Here is a 10229-nt window from a genome sequence, read left to right as displayed (position 1 = left end):
TTTTCGATATTTAGGGAGGCTGTAGCCAAGGCAGATGCACCCAGTGCAACTCGAGTGAGGAGGAGGTCAAATAATGAGGCAGAGTGGGAAGTTGCTAAGCTCGTGAGAAGAAGATATTGTAGCTGTCATGCAGTGAGAACCAAATGTTGCGTTATCAACTTGTGATTTCCAATGGCCTTAAAAGCTCATTCACAACTTTATATTGCAATCAAACATTTCTCAGATATATGTTTCTTTGGCATAATGTGGCAATATGTTTTGCTTTGTTGATAATAGGGGCACTGTAAGAAATGATATGTATGTATATATGTATGTAATATGGACTGAGAGTCTGAGGAGAGAGAGAGATGATGGCATTGTACAAATCGTACTGTAGGCAAAGCAAAAATTTAATTTATTAAAAAAATTTCATGTTCGGGAAAATTGGGATTTTCAAAATAGAGTTATTACAACAAAACATGGAGAACATAGAGAAAAAATTTCATGTTCGGGAAAATGGGGATTTTCATAATATAGTTATTACAACAAAAAATAAAATATTAATTTTTAGTAACCGATAACAAACTCGATTCCCAAACCCATATGGGAAAAATCAGAGACTGGGAGTTATATAGTCATAGGCCTTATCAATAAGCCCAACCTTATCCAAATTAATACAGACTGCGTATCCAAATTAATACACACTGGGCCTCATCTCTGGCCAATTTTGTATCACAAAAACTTCGGCTTATTTTGTATCACAAAAACTTCGGCTTTAATAATTTGGCTGGGGCCGCGAACGCAAACTCCCACTATCACAAATTATTATGACATAGGCTCCACTTCTTGAATAGATCTTAAGCAAGTACCCCTCCTGAGTACAATGGAGGTTACTAACCTAGACCACGGACCTTTTTGATTACCCATAAATTCCGTCCAGGTAAGTATGTTGTTAGTTACGCTTTCAACTCATTAAATAGGCCTGTCTAGATAACTCGAATTTATGTTTTGTCGATGTGGGACAGCAGAAGCAAACAATGTACCCCAACCTCGAGATAGACTAGACAGACAGACCGACCTTTTACTTTGATCTGATACTTGTTGACTCTTGAATGCATATCTGATCTTTGTTAGCAAATAGGACAAGTCAGTGAAATTTATGGTTGATGAAGTGAGAGAAGTTGGGTTGTTTGATTTAGCAGACACTTTTGCGAGATATGAGGAGAAAATGGCAACTAGAGATAGGAGGATAAACAGGGCAATTGAACCTCTCTGATGAAGATACGCAATTCCCTTTCTTTGTTTGATTATTTCTTGAAGTAGTGTGTGTTTATTGTTTACATATTGGCTGTTAAGGTCCAAACATTGTGAAGAGTATGTTGTGGAAATTCCACATATTTATAGAAAAATATATAAATACAACATTCATATGCAATGATTTAATGAAATGTACAACACTACCAATGTGAAAAATCTAATAACAATTCTTTCATTAAACTGAATAATACATCATTGAACAATATAGATATAATAATCAATAAAAACTGATAAATAATTCAGATTAATATAATAATAGAAATGAAGAATAAAAACGACAATAATAAAATAGGTAAGAAAGAGCTGGCCTGATTGTTGAGGCTTGTGTAAATACATTGACCTAAAGTTGATAGTCCTCCCCTTCGTGCGGGTATTGGTGAAACTAGTCAACTCCAAGATACAACCCAATCAGCTCACAGCGGCGTCTCCTCCATGTGCATGACCACAGGAAGACTAGGTCCAAGTCTATACGTGTCTCGTTGCCCATAAACTCAATATATAAAATTGTATATAATAGAATATAGAATATTTCTATATGAGTCACACTGATTCATATATCATCATTCATATATACTCATATGTACAAATATTAGAAAGATAGAAAGAATATGATAGGAGTATATATCTCTCCATATTTTAGATCACTGTCTCTACCATATATCACTCTACAGCCTATCACTCTACCACCACTACCATACATATATATAGATAGTAAATTTGTAACGTCTAAGATATATTATGATAGAAATAATGGTTCAAATAATATACTCATAAATATTATTTAACTTTTGTAATAATGATTATGTAACTCATATAATAATATATATAATAAATATTATATTAAATATTATTTATGTTTTTTTAATTAAAATATCTATGACAGTCCCCACCTATTTTAATAAAATTAAATAAGTAAAATATTTTTGAGCAACTTTATACTATGTAATCAGTGTAGGTGCTTTCCGGGCTTGAACCTACATTTAGTGTGATCGTCTTCAATTGAGGAACCTGAATGAACTAAGTCTTGAATTCGGTCCCTTGAGCCAAACTTTAACATACCACACACATAGTATTGACGATAGACTTGATTTGGCGGGTTAGCACAATTAATGGCCATGCGCTGGTAACTTGATTCTCATGAAAGCTCTAGGGAATAACCCAACTCCCATGGTCGCGACCTCACGACGACTTTCACTTAGGTGAATCCTCCAAGAGTGTATGTGACCTATACCCTGCGAGAGTATGCTCACCTTGAATTCATTCAGGGCAAAGCCATTCCTTGACATCGCATTACAACATGGATGCCATAGGGATAAGTAGGAAAGAATCTCCTCGAGAAACCTCCTAAAAATTAAATAGTGTTGTCAATGAGTCACGCAGTGCAGATTGTTTCTATCCATTGAACCTTTCGTCATGTGATTAAATCGCCAATCAGAAGGTCAGGTTACTTCCGTAGGTTACTCCCTTGGGGCTTAGGCCCATCCCCCTTGACATATATAGGACTATGTCCTAAGAAGACTTTTGGTCTTTTTTATTTTCTTTATTCACAACCCAACTCCTTTCCTTCTCTTCTTTTTTTTTTTTTTTTTTTTTTTTTTTTTTTTTCACAAAATAATTCATCACTGATAATACCTCATTTGAAAAATCAGGGATGGATAATTTGTTAGCCTATCCGGATGCATTTGCTTTTCCATTATGTTAGTTGCAACATTGCAAAGTAGCAAATTAGGAAGTGGTAAGATTGAGAGAGATGCAAGCACACACAAACACACACACATATACCATATCGGATGAGAGAACCCGGGCAAGCCCGTGCGATCTCTCTCCACCACACAAAATTTTAATTTTATTAAGTATAACCGGCCATGCGAGCACACTTGCTATGGCAAAGCTGGTCCTATACAATATTACAATTTTTCGTTCCTTCTTTTCCCAATTTATATACACTCATATAAAATAAATTTGATGATGATGAACTGGTGATGACAGCATAGTGACTAAGCTACCAACGTTGTGGGTTGAACCAATCTCCACTTAACTAAAAGACCTTTTCTTCTTTGATAGTTGGATTTTTCGTTATCAAACCTCTGTAGTATGATCAACAAGGTCCTCTGACAGCAACGATGAATGGACCAGTGGCTCTGTCCATAGCTGACAAATCCAGCTAGTCACGAGTCTACCCATCACCCCTTATCATAATCTTCTTATGTGCTCCTTTAGGTTGATTTTGCTTTGCACCTCGATCCCATTTCCTTCTCTTATTCTTGTTCTTCAATAACTGAATTTTCCATTGTAATCTCAAGGTGCATGCCTCGGTATTGTACCTCGTGATAAAATCATATATTTTTCAGTTTCCATATTCTACTGTAAAAATGCGAGAGTAAAAAATGGCATTTGATATGAACTTTATGGTGTGATAAGTTACGTGTGTATTAAAGAATTAAGGACCTAATTACCAATTAATATAGACATCAAAATGAGATGTAACGTCTCACAATTAAAACTTAAAATCCCACCATTTGTCTTATATATATATATATATATTTGCCATATATCAATTTTATAACTGATACACAACTGACAATTCAATGTGTATTGACGGAGTGGCCGGTCCTACACGCCAAATGGATGTTGTGAATGTGCGGTTCAAGAAAAACCTTTTGGGTAAAGTTTAAATTGATAAAAACCATTACCAACACTACTACCAAAGTAGCAAGAGTGAGTAGGGATCGTCCCAAGGGATTGTGGGGATCGAGCAATGTCGTGGAATCACAATTAAGGCTAGTAGGTCGAGTGATCAAACAATTGGTTGGTTAGTTGATTAAAGAGCAACTAAATTAAACTAAGTGATAGCAAAAGAATGCAATTAAGAATAAGTAAGAGAGAGAGATCTTGGGGTTTAGAGATCACCACCAAGCAATGCATTTCTATATCATTGACAAGTGATTAATGAGGGCAAATGGTGTGTTGCAATATTGTTGTGTGTGTGTGTTTGGTTGATTCAACAAGTAAGGATGACTAGTTAAGTATGTATTGTCTAAACATCATGTGAAAGGCACAATATATCTAAGCAATGAAGCATATATTGTCTAAACAACATGTGAAAGGTACAATAAATCAAAACAAGTCATTAATCCTTTCATTAAGCTCACAATCCAAATACAACATAAGGTTAGAGACATATGCTAATTGCATTCAAAAGCTTGGATCATCAAACAACAAGCATAGATTGTCCTCCCATTTAACACTACACTACAACTACACTACATCTACAATACTAGCATGAAAATAAACTAGGGGAGAGGCACAATCCATCAAGAGATAAGCATAAACCATCAAGAGAATCACAAAAGCATTCCTTTAAACACTATGTTTTGACAATCTCCAAATCTATAGTATCAATACACATAGACATGCATCAATAACACAAAATCTAGAGACAAGCACATGAACATCTATTCTAGCATACATAGACATATGGATAGAATGAAATGACCAATTGGAAGCATTAAACTACATAAATCATTGAATAAACAAGATCTATATATATCAAAGTGTCAAAACATCAATTACAACACTAATCCCTCAATAATATACAAGATTAAGATATAGAAAGTATGCTTGGGGCTAACTCTAGCCCCAAGAGGATGTCTAGCCACTCATGGTGATGATGCTCCAACCCTTAAGGGCTAATTTCATGGTTGAAATCTGCTCCTTGTTGATGTAGAAATCCAATGGTGTCTCTAGCCTCCTCCTCCTCTAAACTTTCTTTCCAAGAGATGATATGAAAATAAATGTTAGTTTTTTTTTTTTTTTTTTTTTTTTTTTTTTTTTTTTTTTTTTTTTTTTTGTAAAAACAATCCTTATCTTTATATAGATAAGTTAAAATGACACCCAAAATGACCTGGGGTCGTGCACACAATATTCCTTAATGATTGGATAAAGGACAACTTTCAATGAGATGGAATTTTAACTTTTTCGCACTGGAGGAAGTTCGATCGATTGAATCTTGAACTTGGATCGATCGAAAGTAAGTAAGATCGATCGAACTTAGGTTGGATTGATCCAATTGGCTGAGCTTTTTGGAAAAAGACAAATTCGAGATATTTATGGGAAAAGGACAAAAGTGGTTAGTGGGTGGTACAGCTATGGATATGATCAATCATTTGAATAAGGACAAAAGTGTTCGATCGATCGAAAGATGGTGTTGGATCGATCGAACTTTTGGAACTTTATGCTTTTGGGTCAAGACTTGGATCTATCTTGAAGTACTGAGATCGATCATTGCTCGATCGATCGAACCTTAAACTTGGATCGATCGAACTTTGCTGCTTGCCACATTTTGCTTCATTTGCTTCCTTCTTTCTCTACTTTGCTCCTTTCTTTGTTTAATCCCAGAATTGCTTCAATTAAACTCTTATTTGGCTAAGTTAGCTTATTTTCGGGATAAGTGCCTGAAAAAGGAAAAAAACGGTAAAGTAAAATAGATAAAGGTACTAGAATGCCTAAGCTTAAAGGGTTTAAATACGCATTTTTCAGTGCTCATCACACCCCCAAACTTAAATATTGCTAGTCACTAGCAATGAACTAGAAAGTAAAGGAATGAAATAAACAACTATACAAGTATGAATCTAGAAAATAATAAATGGATAACGCCACTTTCGTAGGGAACACGATTGCACTTGGCATATGCAACAAGCCTTTTAAACGCCTAGGTTACCCCTAGTGGACGAATGAAGTCTCGTGAGGGTTTCCAGAAATGGTACCCACAAACATTAAGCTCATTATTTCAAAAGAGGTACCAATATTGCAAACAAGTATTGGGAGAAAACTACCTTAAGTATGTAATTTTTCAACCCTTTATAAGCAATCTCCCAAAATTTCAGCATCAAGCAAGCAAGTATGGTCCTCCACACATCAAGAAAATGATCATGCAAATCAAAACAACTCTAGAATCCTTTTGAGTGGACCGGCATCAAATTTGTTGTTATATAAGCCAACTAAAGAATTAATCACATCCTTACCCTCAAACTAGCACACAAATCTAGTACCGAACATCAAGACAAAGAGTGGACCTTTTATTAAAGCTTTATTCATCTAGGTGCGCTTATTCTTTTCATTCGATTTTTATTTTTATTTATTTTTTATTTATTTTTATTGAGGATCAAAGATGGAAGTATAGTGCAATGTGTTGATATGTTAAGCTTTCTAGCGATTCATGAGGTCAAGCGTTAGGTCAATGACTCCCAAACCAGACGGCTTTAGGGCATTAGGCATTCAAATACCCCTACGGACTTACAAGCTCAAATCAACTAGGTTACAAATCAAGACAACAACCATCTAATCATTTCCTACTTCTCACCTTTTGGGAGAAGTCCTCACTTTTTTATTACTTTTCCAACTTTTTTTTTTTTGAATTCAATTATTAACCTAGAGTTTGGGCCCTCCACCTTTCGGCATGAGAAGTTCAGTGCTTGATGAGGCTAGAATCTCGGTTACTTAGTGAAAAGGGGTTGTTATCTACCTTTATCAAGAATGAAAGCTTTCAATGCGCTACTAGCTCAATTGGGATATAACCAATTCAATAATTAATAAAGCCTGTACCCCACAAATGAATACTAATGTGCGCCGGTGCTAGTGTAGAATCCTAGAATGAATCTCAAAACAATCACAAAATCAAAATGATGTGGACCACAAGTGTAAGCATGATATAAATTTTTCGAAAAAAATTACTCCTAAATGGCATTCATAAGGTATACAAGGAGTATTGGACTCTCAAGTCAAGCAATTTTTAAATTTTAAGCAATATAGTCCTCAAAAGATCAAAATCATAGCTAGATATAGGCCAATCATAGAAATATCCCTCAAATACACAAGTCATGCTAAAAATTTGAATTTAAAACTAATACTGTAAATCACCATTCCCCCCAAACTTAAATTGCACAATGTCCTCAATGTGCAAAGAGAACAAAAGAAAGAGTATACCAGTGCAACTAAGCAAGAATGATCGGGAATGAAGTATCCGAAGTGGGTGGCATTGCTGTAATACACCTAATTTTAAAAGGATAGTCTCGGCATTTTAATTTTTATTTTTTTGGTTTTTATTTGTTTAATTGCTCTTTTTGGTGGTTTAATTGTTTACTTGCATTTGTTAATTGTTTTTTTTTTTTTTTTAATTTAATGGTTTTATGTGCATTGTTATTTATTTAAATTGTTAATTGTTGTGTGATATTTTCTGTTACTTGTTACTTATATTATTTTATTTGTATTTCACTGTTTTATTATTCAGTTGTTAAATTAGGGACATTTTTTTAATATCACGATTAGGGTTTCTGTTAGAAGTCCCGTAGGTGGAAGCCGACAAGGTTTATAATGAGGGTGGTTTATGGGCCCAGTTGAGCTTTGTCTCTAATCTTACAAGGATTAGGGTTTTAGGGATTAAAGCTTATAAATACACCATGACAATAAGTCAAGGGTTTACGATCATAACATTTAGCCTATAGACGTAAATTGAGTTCTGTAAAGACAGAGAGATACAAAGTGAGGTTTTGAGAGAACAGAGCACGTTTGGTGTGGGATTCGATTGAGGTTTCAAGGTCGGACCTAGAAGAAGGGAAGAACAGACGTCAGAGGAGGATAGACAATAGTTCAGTGCTGCCGGAACAGTGGATACGACACCAAGATTTCATAATTGAAATCACAAGCAAGTTCTTTTCTTCCTCCTTCCTTGTGGCTTGTGTTCTGTGCACCTAGATAGTCTCTAGGATTTAATTAATGAGTAACTGAGTTTACACGTATATTATATGCCATATTGATGATATATATATGTGTGGTAATCTGTTAAAATACAGTTCGTGCATGTTTGTTTTTCAGTGGTATTCTTAAAGCATGCTTAGTCTGCATAACTGGTAGTTTTTGTATTTAATTTCAACTGTTGTAAACATATCATGGGGATTATATTGAACACAGTTAGGACTCTTAGGAACTATTTTAAAACCAAATAGACAGCTTGGGGGTGACCGGAGACGATACAGAAGGTCACAGGAGTTGTAGCGGTTGAAGACGGTTCTCAAGGAGGTGAGAGCTGGCTCCATAGAAGTGTTGAGCAGGCTCCCACACATGTTGAGCCGGCTCCAAGAGTAGTGGAGCCGACTCCAGGCTGATTGGAGCCTGCTCCCAAAGTTTTGGAGCAGGCTCCACCCCAAAATGGCTTCCTGTAATGGTTTTTGACGCATTTTTTTGAAACGGTTGAGTGTCTAAACTGTTTTGGAAAATTATGGGATTCTCCAGAGTGATTAAAAAGTTAATCTTGGGTATTAATAAGACTTTTAATTGATTAAAGATTACCTCTATATTAATGGAATAAACCGTGTAAAATTTGTGCATATTGTATACAGTTAAAGGATGGATGAAGACTTAATTGATTAAGCTTATTTTTGGGCATTCCAGTGGGATCTAATATGTTTATTAAATTTTTTTAAATGCATGATAGGGTTAGGTATTGATTAGTTTTGATCTATGCATGTTTTTAGATTTTGGTTGCTAAACTACGGTTCATAATTTTGTAGTTTACTTGGTTTCCTTTAAACTGGATTTTTACTTTGGATTTAATTGCTGTAATGTCACACATTACTTTGCAATTAACGCGACTTTGGATTTGGACCGGATAATGGTTGTGAAATTTAATTGTTGAATTATTAAATCTTATTTTGCAATTAACTGGAGTATGTTTTTAACTGAACTTGTTGAAATGTTATACCATACTCTGCAATTATTTGAGTTATGGTTGGTAACTGGATTATGAATTTGGATTTATGTTGCTGAACTGTTATCTTGGTTTTGTAACTTATATGGATATGGAGGATTGTATGCACCGGTGGCATACTAGGGATGATGTAGCTCAAAACGCTAAGACCTAACCTATCGGATTAAAGGAATGGATTGTAAAATATTGAATCCTAAATTGTGTTAAGTCATATCAGCTGAATAAGTTGAACGACTAACTGGACTGTGTCTTGTATGTCACCTCAATGAATAATTGAATGACATACTCTGGATTTGGACGGACTTTAGATATATGATTATGGTACCATGAGATGAGCTTGAGTCTCAGGCTCATTGGTTAGGGTGCATATATGCAGTTGATGCGTAGCTGGATATAATAGGTAGGTGTACCCTGTTAGGTCTAGGTACTCATGCCCACATTTGGGTGCGTTTTCGCATGTTACCTTCTATTCAGGTTGAGACCCCTATTATAGTCCAGTGAATGTCCTTTAGTGTGGATATATGTAGGTATGGACTAAATAGATATTGTGAGGTATCTAGGGTGTATCTGCGTATCGGGTCACTGCATGGATTACAGTTAGATTAGAACTTGCTCGTGGGTCTGACCCACTCTTCTATTATTCTTTTCAGGTACAGGACGGTTTCAGCCTTAGAGCTTGATCGTGCTGGTCGACGACAGTCTCATATTCATTTGTTTACGTAGGACTTCTTTCGATGATTCCAGCTTATTTATTTTCAATTTTCAGTTCAGTTGAGATTTTCTTTAGGGGTCCACTAGTTGGATTCCCGAGTTGTAATCATGGAGGTTTTGACAGTTGGATTTTACTAAGTTTTATTAGTTGAGAATTTTATATTAGTATTCTTTTTAGCTTTTAATATTTATTCTTATTTCATTTTGTATTCCGTGTTCGTTATAAAATACTTAATTGTTTGATATTTTCTCGGGTTTGGGCCTGAGCCTGATCAACCCGTGTCTCAGATCCGATGGGTATCACAATTGCCCCCCCCCCCAAACTTAGGATGAACTGTGGTCATAAAAATTGGCACTTGGATAAACTTATCAGATAACAAAATGGGATACTCAGTGCACAGTGGACATGCAAGTGTAAATGGGATGAACAGATAAAGAAATGAGAGAGGTGTAAGGG

The 10229-nt window shown here is 35.4% G+C and overlaps 1 non-coding gene across 1 annotated transcript; it reads right to left on the bottom strand.

The window, feature by feature from the left end:
- Positions 1-766: 766 nt before the first annotated feature.
- Positions 767-927, bottom strand: LOC132297606 (U1 spliceosomal RNA). The gene has a single exon (XR_009479307.1). It is a non-coding gene; the product is annotated as a U1 spliceosomal RNA (small nuclear RNA).
- Positions 928-10229: the final 9302 nt, after the last annotated feature.

This window comes from Cornus florida, unplaced genomic scaffold (assembly GCF_030987335.1).
Source record: "Cornus florida cultivar Cherokee Brave unplaced genomic scaffold, ASM3098733v1 CherokeeBrave_3.0.0_Hap2_Chr02, whole genome shotgun sequence".
Lineage (NCBI taxonomy): Eukaryota > Viridiplantae > Streptophyta > Magnoliopsida > Cornales > Cornaceae > Cornus > Cornus florida.
Note: the sequence above shows the minus strand (reverse complement) of the source record. Positions and strands in the feature narration are given on the sequence as shown.